We start from the raw sequence: 17327 nt of genomic DNA, 5'->3' as shown, positions 1-17327 counted from the left end.
GGGGGGTAGCAGGAGGAGAGAAGCTGCAGAGAGGCGAGGTAACTCTGCAACTCTGCTTCCTGGTCCCAACTCTGGATAGTCATATTTTGGGGGGTTTAATAAATTTGTCAATATTTCTAGAAATGAGAGCTGCTCCATCCAAAGTGGGATGGATGCCATCTCTCCTAACAAGACCAGGTTTCCTCCAGAAGGTTTGCCAATTATCTATGAAGCCCACATCGTTTCTGGGACACCACTCAGACAGCCAGCAATTTAAGGAGAACATGCGGCTAAACATGTCACTCCTGGTCTGATTGGGAAGGGGACCAGAGAAAACTACAGAGTCCGACATTGTTTTGGCAAAGTTGCACACCGATTCAATATTGATTTTAGTGACCTCCGATTGGTGTAACCGGGTGTCATTACTGCCGACGTGAATTATGATCTTACTGAATTTACGTTTACCCTTAGCCAGCAGTTTTAAATTTCCTTCAATGTCGCCTGCTCTGGCCCCTGGAAGACAATTGAATATGGTTGCCGGTGTCTCTAGCTTCACATGTCTGAGAACAGAATCACCAATTGCCAGAGTTTGACCCCCGGCGGGTGTGTCGCCGAGTGGGGAAAAACGGTTAGACACATGAAACGGTTGGTGGTGTACCTGGGGCTTCTGTTTAGGACTATGCTTCCTCCTCACCGTGACCCAGCCGCCCTCTTTCCCCAGCTGCTTGGGGTCTGCCGGGGAACAGCTAGCGGGGCCTACGCTATCTTCGGCTGCACCAGCTACAGGGGCCTGGCTAGCTATGGGTGAATGAAGGGTGCGAAGCCGAGTCTCCAATTCAGTAATCCTGGCCTCCAGCGCTGCAAATATGCTACATTTGTTACAGATATCATTATTGCTAAAGGAGGCCGAGGAGTAACTAAACATCTGACACAATGAGTAAGAAAGTGCAGGAGGGACAGGTGAAGTAGCCATGGTGCTAACGAGTCGGCTACGAGCTAAGCTAAGCTAGCGAAACAGTACAGAGACAGTGAGTGAATACTTTGGCTATAACTTAGGTAGTGAGTACACAGAAAGTGTGCTTCGGATGAAGCACGTGAAGATTATACTATAAAAAAGAATGTATTTAAAAGTTGTTAATTAAATTGCTAAGCAAATAAGCTACTCAGAAACACCACTGTGTTTGAGCAGGAACAGGAAGTGATACTCTACCGGAGAGCGAGCAAACACCAAGTGACAGCGCCACCAAGAGTCAGGAGTCTGTCTTGGTCTTTCATTAATTAACAGGTATTTCTGTCAGTGTGTTGTACTGACAGAAAGTGTTAAAAAAAACCAACTAATGCAATAATAGAATTGATTTTACCAACACTGAAGCAAAAACGTCTTTCATATAATTCCATTTATAATGATTTAAATGGCATCAGACTCAAATTAGCTTAGGGAAAACCTAGCAGATAATGAATGGTTACAACTGCCTCTGTCAAAGCGCCCAGACTCCTCAAACCTTACTGGTATCCAAATAGATGAGTTTTGTACCAGGCTGTAAACATGCTTTCTAATATTGATAAGATGACATGAGTCAGCAGAGACTGACTTATTTTAGGACCCAGATGCAAGAGACTGTTTGAGGAACTGCAGCTTGTCTGTGATGGCTTCATTCACCTTGAAAAAGTAGTTAACATTAAAGATTTAAAGTTTAGAATCCTTATTCACCATTTAACATTTTGTTAATCTTTAACAACTTCTCATATGGCTCTTCAGAGCCTCTCTCTATCGACTGGGTCTGCTTATATTCATTTATTTTCTGTTGCATCTACACAAAAGTACAGGAGCCAGTGCAGATGATGGCAGGTTAAGTTGCACAGGCACTATCATTGCAAACGAAAGAAATAACACAATATGAAAGGCCTTGTACAGAGACTGATAGTGCTGACAGATTTAATCTCCGTATCCAAGGCTTCTTAACACTATAGTCAAGAATTAACCAAGAAAATTACATTTTGAGTTTTTAAATGTCATTAATTATGTTTCTTTCCAGGAAGGGCAACGCTTCAGGCAGTAACTAGGTGTTTGAAAGTTTAGTGAACTTTCCAAATTTCCAGCAAATTATGTAAAGTGATGTGGTAACCGTACTTTTTTACAACCCTTTTCTGAGACTGACAGCAGCATAAGAGGATCCTACAGGAGTGCAATTGTCCTTTTTTGCTCTTGTTCAGTAAATGGTCATTATCAGCTGTTATCACACCCGTGGATATCACCATTAAATATCTCTTACACCAAGTAGTAGTAGGCTCTGTAGGCACTTATCAACTCATTTAAAAGTAGTTGCTGAGGCATACAGTATGGTTTGAGTGTTTTCAGACTGAAAGGGCAACAAAAGTCTGCATGAAGAGGGTGGGGGGACATAAATCAGATTCACCCACCAAAATAGATTTGAGTCAGAATAAGGGATGCTCCTGGCAACTCATTTCCTATCTAATTAAACTGTAGGGAAAAAATAACTCTGTAAAAGTCAAAGAACACTCAGGAAATTATGAAAACTGAGCACAATCTAATGCATGACATTGTCCATACAAATGTTTCATGTGTGTTTAAGACTTGCCCTTTGAAACTGTTAATCACGTTATTCGCTAATCAAACCCTATTTTGCACACTTTGCACCATGGATAACATTACCCACACAATGTCAGATAAGTGCTCTGACTGTGGGTAACCAGCAGTTTAATGAAGCTTTGGCCACCAGCTTTTTTGTCAAGGATAACTTGTGTTAAGAATTTGGTTGCACACTGCTGTGGTCTAGCCATTGTGCATCAGTTTATTATGTCAGAGCTTAGATACAGCTGGTGTCTAGATCAAAATCCTGCTGGATTGGGATGGTTTGCGAGGCTATCATTTCTCTTATGTTCCACATTGCTTGTTTACAACTTCCAATCACAGAGACAGAGGGAGGTCCTGCTGTCTGCTAGGACGGCACATTGAATAGCGGTGGGTGGGTTGCTGTGTAATAATATTTCTGTTCCTGACAAGTTTGTTTTTCTCTATCTGTTTGATTAGGTTTAGCGTTATATCCCAGGTCATAATTTTATCCCAGGTCTTTGTTTTCAACTGATTCTCACTATCGTGCTCCTCTGGTTCTTTCACGTTCAGGCTTTTTTTACTATTTGAAGCTGTGTTGCATTAGACAGAGCTGTGCTGTTCACACATCCAGTTCCTACCCTCTTAGGGAAAAGAAGATTTCACTGGAAAGGTCACTATTGCAACAAGGCTATATACTAGTTATTTTGCATTAAGGCTGGACTTTGGGGCATGCACTTTAATTTTAGGTGTCATGAAAACGGGCATGCAGTTGGCAGAGACTGGACCCTGAATGAAAGATTCGGGTGAAAGACAAGCTTGTTTCACACCTGCAGTGTTTAGCCCATTTACCCTTGGCATGGCTTGTTCGTGCTGATGTGAACACAGTAATCGCACTTGGGTGAGGACCAAAACAACTGCACAGAGACCCTTTGGAGGACGAATAATTATAATTCTGTTAGCAGGTCAAACGTTTAGTTTGTAGGAGCTAGAAATTCATTGAATATTACCAACCCCAGGGAAACCACCGTGTCCAAGCATGTCCGAAGTGCCTCAGCAGTTTTATATCTTTCCAGGAATAATTTTATGCTGAATATTTCCATCATTTAGTGGTAAAATAACACATATCTAATGTATTTCAATGTACAAGGGAGGGATAAACTGATCAAAATGTTTTTGAAGGTGCCTGGGTGCAGCTATTCACCCTCTGTTCTAACAAGTCAAATGTTCTTTATTTTATTTTTGTGACATCCTAAAAGGTTTTTATTCATCGTGTGTGGGATGATATTAGTCAGTAGTTACACATATTTACAAATAATAATAAAAAGCGAGTGAGTACATTACAACATTTTCAGCAATCACTCACAATCCTGGCATCCATCACATCCACGCCACACTTTGTTTTGTTGTAAAGGGTGACAGTGTTTGGCTTCCTTTTGGTAGTGTTATCAGTCTGAACCACGCTGTGCATGCTGCTTGACCTTCCCATTGCTCACAATTTGAATTTGTTCACACTGCAGATGAGGAGACTGCTTCTCCACCGAAAAAGAGAGCTTGTTTGGGGACTGAGACAGCGAAAGATGGCACAGTGTGGCGTGACTGTCACTGTCGTAAGACATTCTCGCAAAAAATCACGGTTTTAGTAACGCAGTAACACAGCGTTCCTACGGGAAAGTAACGGTAATCTAATTACCGCTTTTGCAATAGTAATCCCTTACTTTACTCGTTACTCGAAAAAAGTAATCAGATTACAGTAACGCGTTACTTGTAACGCGTTACTGTAATCTCTGATCACAAGTCAGTCAATCAGAGATCGGCTACCAGGTATGTCCGATAAAGGTGAAGACAGCAGATTATGAGGAACTGCCTCCTGAGATGGCTAAACAAAGACAAACACAATAAAAGCCAAAGCTCGGCAGGGCCGTTCAGGAGGACAGAGGGACTTTGACAGTAACATCTGCTCAGACTGCTACCCTGGCAAATCAAACGAGGTTAGTCACAGAAATTGGATAGATGCATAATATTGATTATGAGGCATAAATCAAAGTTCCCAGGAGCACAGTAGCCTCAGTAATGGCAAGATAAACAAATGAAAAGCAAGACTGTAAACTCATTGTTGACTCTAGCAAAGTTTCAGAAGACATCTGCTAGGCTGGGAGACCCTGTCAAAAGCCACAACATTGCAGAAGCAGCATATTAATTAGTGCTTCATATCAGAGCAGCTAAAAGTTTCCCAAACCGCATTTAAAAGATTCTGGCCTCATGAGAGAAAACTTGAACTCTCTTGGCAGAACTCACAATATCTGATGAGATCCATTTAATATTTCTCAGTCCTTGCATGGCTCAACTAAAGCCCAGACTTAATTATCATACAACATCTGTATGCAATCTGAAGACAGCAGCTCACAGATGTTGCCCATGTGATCTTGAAAGTGTCTGTCAGAGAAAAATGGGATACACTTCCAAAATCCAGCGCCTGTGCAAAAATCATACTTTGCAACTGGGATGTGAATGAGAGTTCCATATTTTTCCAGGTTTTAGAAATTTGCAGAAAGATGTTAATACCTGCTGTCACTTTGACTCATTTTCACTACTGCTTGGTGTGGACTGATGTGAAAAATATGTAAACACAAACTAAAGAAAGAGAAATCCATGACAAAAAAGCTCTTAGATTATATTTTTCCCCTCCCTTTTTTAATTTCTAATTTCAGTTTCATGGTATTTATTTTTACTAAACCATAGCAAACAGTTTCAGTGAAGTCTCGTCACAGCATGAATGGCTATCAAGGTTTTCTGTTGTGGTTTTAAACTGCAGCAACTGCTGATAACTTATCATCATTCATATTAAGCAGGTTAGAAACTTGGGATTATCCAAATCATCACTAAGATCACTGTAACAAATTTTGAATGCAGCAGCCAGAATCCTTACACATAAACAAACTGTATTACTCCAATACTGAAGACACTTCTTTGACTTCCACGTCAATACAGAAATTACTTTTAATATCAACCAGTTTGTTCATCAAGCTCTCAATTATTTGGCCCCTAATACATTTCTCACTGACTCACTGTCTATAACCTAGTCAGACTTCTTAGGTCATCAGATGCGTATCTTTGAACTATTCCCAGATTTAGATCTAAGTGTAGTGAGGCTGTTTTCAGTTACTGTGGTCTTTGGAAAAGGCTGCCTGTTGACCTGAGATCAGTTGCATCTGTGCATACATATAGAAACACACAAAAAATGTGTGTGTGTTCTACTACACTCTACACCTATACAGGTTTTAATGTTTTAAATGTTTTTCCATATTGATTTATAGTATAATTAAATATGCTGTATAAATAAAATTGATATTCAGCGCTGCAATGAAGCTCTTTGTGATGCCTAAATGAACAGACCCAAACCTTAGTCTGAGTCTCAGAGAAGTGGGGATTGGGTTGATATGGGCAGGTACAATGCTGCTTAATGTGCTGATCTGAATGACTGGTTTCCCTGTGAATCCGCCACATGGCTCCAGGAATAATGCTTTATTTCCTGATCTCCAATCACTGTTCTCAGCCATAAAAACATATGAGCAGCAATCAAGGACCAAATAGCATGAGTGGAATAATGATAACACCCATACTAACACAGCAATTAAACTTGGGCTTTTAAAGGCCCTTAAATCTTTGTGCTCTCTGGAGCAAAACTGTGTACAGCCCAAACCAACAACAATACATTGTCTGATTCATCTTCTTTATCAGCTGTTTCCCTGACAGGAAAGATGATGTAACTCTTTAGTTTGAAATATTTATGGCAGTTGCCAGCAATTATATTATTATTTAAAATGAATGGGGGTATTTAGGGGATTGTGTCAACATGCGCTCTATATATAACTACATATCAAATTTATTTGTGAGAATAGTAAAAAAAAGTTTATTGTAATTTGTAAACTACATTGGTACACATGTAGTATGTTGTATCACAATGATGGTACAGGGATAAGGCATTTGTTCATCTTACGGTTAATCTGATTAGGAAGAGCTCTGCTGTACAAATAACCAAAGCACTGTCACTAATTCAGAAGGTGTTACATATAGTGCGTAAGCTACTTAATTAGCTGAATACACTTTACCTTTAACAAACTGAATAATTACTCAGATTGTAATTTCTTACTGGTATTATGTGGAAAGGCTGGGGATTTTTCCATGTTTTTCCCACTTCCCTGTGGTTCTCAACCCAGGAAGTGCAAAACATATTTTCTGCCCTTGGGTGGAGTCTTCTTCTCCCAGGTTTCCCCCCTCCACCCGTTTCTCTCCATCTAATGGGTTCATGATGTTAAAGGTCCTTACAGCTATTATGTTGCTACCAGCCAAATTATAACGACTATTGATCTTCTACCTGGAACCATTACCAATACAAACCAGCCACCTGTATAACTGCTCTCAACCAGATAGGGAGGCCATAGAGAAATAAATAAAAGACTCACTCAAGATTTCCTGAACACTTTGTGTATGTTTATCTAGATGAAATCCTGATCTTCTCCAAGAGCTTAGAACAAGATTGTATATGTCAGCGTTATGTGAAAACTGAGAAATATTAATTCCATGCCTCATCAGTGTCCTTATTGAGCTACATTCTTGAGAATGAATGAAGCCCAATGGGCTTTGCAAACTTGTATCAGAGAATCATTTAAATTACTGTCAAGTTGCAGCATTTTTTACAAACTTGCATCCAGAGCTTTTGCGCCATCTCCAGAAGCAGATCATATCTTCTAGAAAAAAAAACGTTGGTTTGGTTCAGCCAGGTTAGGTGGTCAGTATTCTTCAGCTAGTTTAACTTCACTATATCTAACAATTGATGGTCACAAAATGTAAGACCTTCATCAGTTTCATCAAACTGAGCCACTTGGAGCTCCCATCTGCCCTGAATCGAGTATGCACATGATAGCAACTGGTTCTCTAACCTTTTAATATTTCTCTTTGGTTGCCAACAAAAAACAGCTACAATCTGGGTTTGGAGTTTTGTTGCTGTTCCTTTTTTTCTTTGTCTCTTTTTTTCTTAGGCCTGCTTTTCCAGGCCTAAGAATCTCTGCACCATCAGTCTAACACTATCTATGCCACTGCCACCATGTGTGGAAGCAGGCTAAGGTAGGTAGTCAGAACTGTCAGAATCGACATTTGGTTAAACTTTCATTCCACTTTTGCAATAAACCGTTTAACAGTTGTGTCATTGGCTCCAGTTTGCAGTTAGCTATGACACTTACCAGCTCATCTGTATCTGTAGAGAATGTTCCTGTGTGGCCGCTGCATACACAATCATTGTGATCACATACCTTTATGTTATCAGAACAACAATGATGGATCAAGTAGAACTATTTATACAGATAAATTAAATATTCTGCCTATGTTAGCTTCATTTTCTTGCAACAGTGTAACCTATACAAGCTATAACAACAATTAACATCACTTTTTGCATACTACTTCAGAAAAGAATGGTATCATAATTTGATTTAATTTAATCATAGTGGATTTAGATCTATAGTACTTGATAGGGGAACAGAATGTGAAGTACTTTGTAATTACAATCTGCCTACAACTTCATATGGCGACAACAGAAAAGAGTAAGTTGGGATCAGATCTAATAAGAAGCAAAGCCTCTGAGTATTGCACACTGGCTATCACAACCATATGGCGTGTGTGTGAATTATCACAGGTCAACCGGGAGTCGAGAGCCTCATGAAGTCAGTAATAAGTGAATCCACCAGATGCTCTCAAAAACCTAGCTGAGCATGTCCGCTTCAGTCAACAGATATATCCCACAGCTTGGGCTTTGGCTGGTGCATGTGAAAGTGGTCGATGCACACTTTCCTGTTCTTGAAATACTTGTACCCCGTTTGTTGTTCAGACACATTGCCCTCATAAACTCAGAGTAAAATTCAGTGGCTAGTGCAAGACTTTCGTTGACAGAAGACGCATGTAGCGAAAATCCCTTGGTTATATCAGAATTATATTTTTGGTAATATTTTTAAAGGAAGGTGGTATTTGAAGCCCTGTGAGTATTGGCAAAGCCCAGCATTTTTCCTTTATTACATTACATCTCCTCGTATTGATCCTGTAAAACAACTTGAGCTCCTTGACCTTATTTCGCAAACATACGCTGTGACATTGTGCTGGCAAATTAAAATTCAAATCAATCTCCTCGGTGTAAAAAAGAAAAGAGCCGAGAGAGAATGGGAGACCTTAAATAAAAGGTGTCATCTTACCCTGTGAATTTTAATGAAGTGAATTCATCGTCTCTTTCCACAGGGAAAGAAACAAATAGCAGCTGGAATTTATCAGCAAACCTGAATCAAATGTCCCCGGCGAGAGGACGAGGCCTCTCATCAGCACCTTTAAAAACAGCAGCAGCAGGCCGCATGGTGGTGGTGCAGCAGTTGGCACTGTTGCTTCACAAAGGTACTGGGTTTGACTCCATCTGTGCTCTTTCTGTGTGGCGTTAGCATGCTTGGTTTCCCTCTGGATTATTTTCAGTGTTCTGAGGTTAGGCTCAAGCCCCCCGTGATGTTCATTTGGAAGCAAAAGCCTGGATGGATGGGTATATGAAAGAAGGGTTTTATTTACTTATTTTCTTATTTATTAGGAAAGCTGTAGCCCAGGCCTTGAGTGACTATGGCAAATGAGTAAAAAGCTAAAAGCTAATTAAATATTTAATGTTTTAAAGTTCATTATGTGTTAAAACTAGTCATGCGTGAATCATGAACAAATCGTTCAATACTCAAGAATCCCTTTACTGACTCGTGAATCATGATTCACAAGCCCAACTGACTCACTAACTCATCCCCGTTGCTGTTAGCAAACTAATTTCATTAGTAGAAATATATCTAGCTTATAATTAAAATTGTGTGGAAAAAAAACAACAGCCAGTTTCTCAACAAAAACATTTCTGCTCTGAACTAGAAGAAAAAACCCCGAGTAGAAGCTCACATCAAGACAATAGCTCCTCGCTTCACAGTAGCATCGCTCTGCTAACATGCTAACAGCACATTAGGTCACTAACCCCTCCCTCCTGTGCTGAATCATAGAGCGAACGAATCACTCACTTGTCGTGTCCAAATTCATGGGCTGCATCCTCCTGAGGCCGCATTTGTAGACCGATTACGTCACAGCGACGTGCCGAAGGCTGTCCAAATTCGTAGACTCCTCCGAATGCAGCCGACAAATGCGTCCTCCTTTTCCCCGAATTTGAAGGATGGGTCGGGTGTGTCCTTCGTGGCCCACCATATCCCAGAATTCATAGCGCGGCCCAGCCAAACTCCAGTTTCCAGCAATGGTGGCCACTACTAAGTTTTAAAATTACTCTTACTAATCTTTCTGGGTCACAAAATAAACTTTTAACATATTTTCAGGTGAGAATGTAGCTGTGTAAACTTCAAATATCTGCTCGGTTTATCAAGGTATCGCATATTTGCAAAAGTGCTTCGACATTTTCGGAGATGTCTGTTACCCACCAGCTCGATAGCTATCCGAGAGCTCGAGGGTCACTGAAGCCGCCGAGAACGGCACAACTCCCGGCACATCATTTTCAGATCACCGCGGACTTTCGCTACTCAGGTTAAACATAATATATAAGCCACTTAGACAACCTAAAAATGTTATTGTTGGGCTTTTTTCAGTGTTTTGTTTGTTCGTGAGTAAATCGGTTTGGCTGAGATTAAAGTTGTTAGATTAGATTAGATAAAATAAAACTTTGTTAATCCTCCGGGTGGGTTCCTTCTTGGTTTTCACACAGCTGAATAAACGTCAAACAGAAAACCGATTAAACAGAAGTGTGAGATGGTCGAGAATTTACGCCAGTGTCCTGTTATATTTTAGATAGCAAGGAGCAGATGGCCGAGTTTATTAAACTCCAACGAGACAGCGGTGACGCTAATCAGAACTAGACCGTCCAATTTCACAGCCGTTTACTTCCGGCCTACACGAACTTCTGAGGACCCGGCCCACGTAGACCGCGAAGGCCGGGTCCTCAGGAGGATGCTCCCCATGAATTTGGACACGACCACTCACTCACCCCCTCCCTCCTGGCTCACAGCTTCTTCTTCTTCTTGGTTGGCAGCCAGTGTTAAGAAGCATTACTGCCCCCTGGCTCACAGCTCAGTGGACATTTAGATGAGAAAATACATATTTGACACATTTGAGGAAAATCCTAATAAAATAAAATAAAAATAAATAAAATAAATGTTCCCTTTAGAAATCTTTTTTTTGCTCTTTTTTGCTCTATAAAATAGTTGTTGTTGTTTTTTCTCAATCACTCATCTTAGCAGCAGGATTTGCATGAAAAGAGAAACAAATTAAGTTTGAGTGAAAATGTACATTTTTTGCACTCTCTGGTCAACTGACTAAGTGACTCAAATGACTCAAAAAACCCGATTCACTTTGGTGAGTGACTCATTCAAACTCGATTCAGTAAAAAGAATCGAATTTACCATCACTAGTTAAAACAGTAGTTGACAAGATGATTTGTTACACGTTAATAAAATGGAATAAAATGTACTTGAGAATGACGCGCACAGCAAAGTCTACTACCCACCCTGCTGAGCATCAGACTGTCAGCCTTGATTTTTTTGTTTGGCATTGGTTGTCAGTGAATTTTGGACCAATCAAGGAATTATGAGGGTGGTGTTTGAGGTTGACCTCCTAGAGAGGTAGATATGGAGAGAGAGCAAACGCGCAGGGTGCCAACTGATAACAATACCAAAGAATAAGTTCTTATTACCTTGGTGAATGCAGAGTTTGCTGTTAGGTTAAGAACTTTGAAGATATCTAGAGGTAAATAATCTGAAATTTGTTTTGAACTGTTTTATCTGTTTGTTCTGCTAATAGCAGATAGCATATTAGCAGCTCACAGTGTGTAATTTGTGTGAGTTACTATGTTAATGTGTATACAGGGTGGGCCATTTATATGGATACACCATAATAACATGGGAATGGTTGGTGATATTAAAGTCCTGTTTGTGGCACATTAGTATATGTGAGGGGGCAAACTCCTCAAGATGGGCGGTGACCATGGTGGCCATTTAGAAGTCGGCCATCTAGGATACAACTTTTGTTTTTTCAATAGGAAGAGGGCCATGTGACACATCAAACATATTGGTAATGTCACAAGAAAAACAATGGTGTGCTTGGTTTCAACGTAACTTTATTCTTTCATGAGTTATTTACAAGTTTCTGACCACTTATAAAATGTGTTCAATGTGCTGCCCATTGTGTTGGATTGTCAATGCAACCCTCTTCTCCCACTCTTCACACACTGATAGCAACACCGCAGAAGAAATGCCAGCACAGGCATCCAATATCTGTAGTTTCAGGTGCTGCACATCTCGTATCTTCACACCATAGACAATTGCCTTCAGATGACCCCAAAGATAAAAGTCTAAGGGGGTCAGATCGGGAGACCTTGGGGGCCATTCAACTGGCCCATGACGACCAATCCACTTTCCAGGAAATTGTTTATCTAGGAATGCTTGGACCTGGCACCCATAATGTGGTGGTGCACCATCTTGCTGGAAAAACTCAGGGAACGTGCCAGCTTCAGTGCATAAAGAGGGAAACACATCATCATGTAGCAATTTCAAATATCCAGTGGCCTTGAGGTTTCCATTGATGAAGAATGGACCCACTATCGTTGTACCCCATATACCACACCAAACCATCACTTTTGTTGGTCCAACAGTCTTGGAGGGATCCATCCAATGTGGGTTAGTGTCAGACCAATAGCGGTGGTTTTGTTTGTTAACGTCACCATTCACATAACAGTTTGCCTCATCACTGAACAAAATCTTCTGCGTGAACTGAGGGTCCTGTTCCAATTTTTGTTTTGCCCATTCTGCAAATTCTGTGCGCCGATCTGGGTCATCCTCGTTGAGATGCTGCAGTAGCTGGAGTTTGTAAGGGTGCCATTTGTGAGTAGCTAATATCCACCGAAGGCATGTTCGACTAATGCCACTCTCCAGTGACATGTGGCGAGTGCTACGCTGTGGGCTCTTGCTGAATGAAGCTAGGACAGCCACTGATGTTTCTTCATTAGTGACAGTTTTCTTGTGTCCACATTTTGGCAAATCCAACACTGAACCAGTTTCACGAAACTTAGCAAGCAGTTTGCTAACTGTAGCATGGGAGATGGGTGGTCTCGTAGGGTGTCTTGCATTGAAATCTGCTGCAATGACCCGGTTACTGCGTTCACCAGATATCAACACAATTTCGATCCTCATGAAAGAATAAAGTTACGTTGAAACCAACTCTTTTACCATGTTCAGTTCGGGCAAATGGAACAGAAAGCAACAAGTAGCCATGCGGATGAAGAGAATACCGACCAGCATGTTTCATTACAAGCAGGGAACATATATAAGAAGGCAGCAACCCAAGTATTGCCTTGTATATAAAACTGTATAAATGAGAGTTCCTCCGAATTACCAAAGCAGGCCATCCTACCTGAGAGTATAACTCACAGTGGTGAGTCTGAAATTTACAGTTAGTGATGAACCTCAGAGAAATCAAATCACAGAAGAAAGCCGTTGCTTGGGGGAGCTCGCGACGAGGCTGCCATACTCGGCGCCATCTTGATCACAACATGATACACAGAATTAACTATTCGAAGACATTGAGCAGAAGCATTCATATATAGAATATCACCATAATCCAGCACAGGCAAGAATGTTGCAGCAACAAGCCGCTTCTTTGTATTAAAAGAGAAACACAACTTATTTTGAAAATAAAATCTCAATTTTAACTTCAGGTTTTTCACAAGATTCTCTACATGTGGTTTGAAGGTAAGCGAGTCATCAATTAAGATTCCCAGATATTTATAGGTGTGAACCAACTCTATTTTATTACCTTCAAGAGTGGTTACTGATGGGATTGTTTGGGCTCGTCTCCTTGATTTAGAAAACAACACGAGCTTTGTTTTGTCTGAGTTGAGAACAAGTTTAAGCTGAAGTAATGAGTGCTGGACAGCAGAAAAGGCTTTCTGCAAGGAGTCAATGGCTTGGACAAGAGTTGAACCACAGCTGTAAATAACTATCATCAGCATAGAAGTGCAAGTTTGCATCTGGCACATGTAGACTAAGATTGTTTACGTAAATGCTGCTGTCCTACTATGGAAGCATAGCATGAGTAGGGATCTCTTTTTTTCCTCTTGTACTTTCCCAATTGTAGTGTACATTTCAGTGTTTTTTTTTTTCTCTAATGATACCAATCTCCGACCTGTATCCCCATGTAATGTCTGTGCTATATGTGTAAGGTCGGGGGGGGGGGGGTCCCATTTCTCTGCAGGGCAACCTGCATGTGACGAATAAAGCTTTGATTGATTGATTGATTGATTGATTGATTGATAAATGATAAATAGAAGGGGACCTAATACAGAACCCTGTGGCACTCCGTTGTGCACTGTAAGAAAGTCAGAAGCACACCATTGTTTTTCTTGTGACATTACATGCATGCTCAATCACCCAGGTAAGTAAGTCCCAAAAGGCTGATTCTGTTTCATAATTCACCCAAGTGACTTCTTCAGTCTCAGCTGACTGCAGGTTCCCCCACCTTATAAACAATACATTTGCACAATAACTGAACTGATGAGTGACAAAATGTTTCTCCCACTGAAAACGCTACGTCCAGATGAACAGCCTTTCGGGAGGTACCCTTTCATCATTATGTTCAATGGTTTCCATCATCAATTCACTATCAGGCTGTGACAACAGACTGCTCTGAAGGTTGTGAGTAAAACTACTGCATGTGCTGACTCTCATTTTGTTTTCCTGCTTGCTTTGCAAGTGAAATTAGTTGGGTGCTACAAAGCTATTAAAGCACCCAAAATCTGGTTTGGCTTTTTTTTCATGTGGTAGAAAATTTATGAAAGGATAAGACAAACATAGCCACTCTATTCATTAATTAATTCTAATCCATTAATTTCTGACTTTGCATTTTGGACAATTTATAATAATACAATTTATACATCAAAAATGACCAAAGGCACAAATGGCTCAAACATAACAGTCATTAGCAGTGCAGTGCCTCAAGTTAGCAGAGGTGAGGCCTAGCAGACAGATGCGCCAGTGAAGGAGGAAACTATCCACAGTGACCATAAATTCTTTTTTTCTTTTTTAAATTTTTAAATGCTCACAAGATGGACATTTTTGAACAGGAAAAACACATTTTTATAGCTGTGGAGGAATCTTTGGTTCTTCCATGTTGGCGTTAATTTTGAGTCAAAGAGAGAGAGAGAGATACAGTAAGCAGTTTTCAAAAACTGTCAAACTCAGAGTGAATATGGAGACGTGACAAAAAGCCCTTCAGAAATTACTGATTCTTCCTGTTTATTTAATGTGTGCTTGTAATATTGGAAAAAATAAAATGACTTAAAAAAAATCCCACCTCATCATTCAGTTCAAGTATCCAACTTGGTTCTCATTAATGACAAGACAACTTGACTAATTAATAAGGAATTAAGGTATCCTGTGAGTGTTATCACTGTATGAGTGTGTGTGTGTGTGTGTGTGTGTGTGTGTGTCCCTAGCCAGTTCCTCTAGCACTCCTGCACACGTTTGGACTTTATACAAGCTTGTCTGACAAAATACGGCCCATTTATTAGGTGCTAAGGCTCAACTCTGCCAGCCTAAAATATTTGCACACAATACGAAGTATATTATTACCCACCTGTGCCAAAAGATAAAGAAATGGTAACAAACTGACACACAGGGTCAAATGTAAATGGGTTGAAAAGATTAATAGAGTGAGAGGGGTTAGGCATTTGGTCACTGCAGTGAATACTGAAACTGAAGCAAAAGTGATTTCCAGTCAGCGCTCAGGAGGTCTCCTACCACATGCTGACTCCATCACACCCCCCAACAACACATTGATCATTTCGTACTGAAAATGTGTATAGACTTGGTGTTGAATGAGAATAATCCAGTTTTCTTTTTAATGATCCATATAATGTACACTGAACCAAACATTTCCTACTTGTTTGTATTATAGACAAATTTTGTCCAATAAACAGCAGGTACAGCAGATAGAGCAGTATCTCAAATACACCCCAGAAGCAGTAGACAGATGGCAGCATGTTTGTTTTTTACAACTGGTTGTAATTGAGGAGGAAAACTTTCACAAACTCTTTTGGTTTGTTGCCTTGTGAGGCTTGAAAATACTTGGAGAGTGAAAACCTTAAGGCCTGACAACCCAATTAATGATACAAAGTGATGGAAAAGTTACCATTAAAGTCTAAATCATCATCACCTGATATAATGTTCACTGTATCAAATTAGGGAGTTATAGACCAGTAATTGTGAGGAGGGAACCTGTGACCACCAGGACTGTTAGGAGGTGGTCAGAGGAGGCAATAGCGGAACTACAGGGCTGTTTCGAGGTGACCAACTGGGAAACACTCTGTGAGCCTCACGCCGAGGACATCAATGAGCTTACTGAGTGTATCACAGGCTACATAACTTTCTGCACCGACTCCATTGTTCCAGCTCAGACTGTTCATTGTTTCCCAAATAACAAGCCGTGGGTGACTAAGGACATCAAAGCCCTCCTCAACAACAAGAAGAGGGCTTTCAGAGGGGGCAATAAAGAGGAGGTGAGGAAGGTCCAGGTGTTACTAAAGGACAAGATCAGAGAGGCTAAGGACAATTACAGGAGGAAGCTGGAGTGGAAACTCCAGCAGAACAGCATGAGAGAGGTGTGGAGGGGCATGAAGACCATCACTGGATTCAGGCCAACCAACAGCAGGGGAGCTGAGGGAGGTGAGAACAGAGCCGACGAGTTGAATCTGTTTTTCAATAGATTCGACACTACAGTGTCTGCTCCCACCCCCACAACCTCACCTGTAGTCAGCCTGGAATCCAGAGCCACACCACTGTGCCAGCCTCTCTCTTCTCTTGGCGCTGTTGCTTCCTGTGAGATTCCTGACACCCCTCCCCCACCCATCACCTTCACTCAATAGAGATTGAAAATGTGACGTCACTCAGGGGTAAAACCGCAAAGAATTCTGGGAACTCGTGGCAAGAGGTACTAGCGCACGCAGGCTTTCAATTGAAATCAGTTATACAGCGATAAAAAGAAACCCAAAAAATGGCAAGAAGCTGTTGTATTATTAACTGCAATAGCCGGTCGCATGACAGCCACGGAAAGCCGACGGGTAAAGACGTAATCCGATAACAACCGGATTACGTCGTTGAAGAGAAATTGTTCGAGCCATGTTTCCGAAGTAACAAAGAGGCGACGGGTGGCCTGGATTGCAGCCATTCAAAGACAAAATATAACGTCCCAGAACACTCCAGCTCACAGGTTAGTCTGCTCCAAGCATTTACACGAAGATCAGTCTGCTGTTGTAGTTAATGCGTCATTTTTCTTAACATAATTGGTGAAATAGGTTACAAGCAAGTCTGGCGCTGAACAGAAATTGTCGCGCTATGCTCCTTTGTTTATTGTGCATAAATAGTGAATTGTCCTGACACAATATTGTGTTTCGCTTCTGTTATTACCATGGTACACTGACAAAAACATATACTTTTATTCACAGGATAAAACAGGTTTTTTGTATCACTAATTGCCCAGTACGATTACAGCATACAATATTATTGTCACTGCTACATTTCTGTGATGCGTACCAGAAATTATTTCCACTACTAATTAATTACCATTGAGCTCAAAGGTCCTATTAATAAACGGTTAACGAATGTGTATTTATGAAGACGATTTGTGAGACTGGTAAACTTATGATACGTACGATGGTCTTTACTTT

The sequence above is a fragment of the Aulonocara sp. 'chitande type north' Nkhata Bay genome, linkage group LG9 (assembly GCF_057382095.1).
Source record: "Aulonocara sp. 'chitande type north' Nkhata Bay isolate Kocher_YH1m ecotype deep benthic linkage group LG9, A_spYH_male_GT1.1, whole genome shotgun sequence".
Classification (NCBI taxonomy): Eukaryota; Metazoa; Chordata; class Actinopteri; order Cichliformes; family Cichlidae; genus Aulonocara; species Aulonocara sp. 'chitande type north' Nkhata Bay.
The sequence above is the reverse complement of the archived record's forward strand: the minus strand, read 5'-3'. Positions refer to the sequence as shown.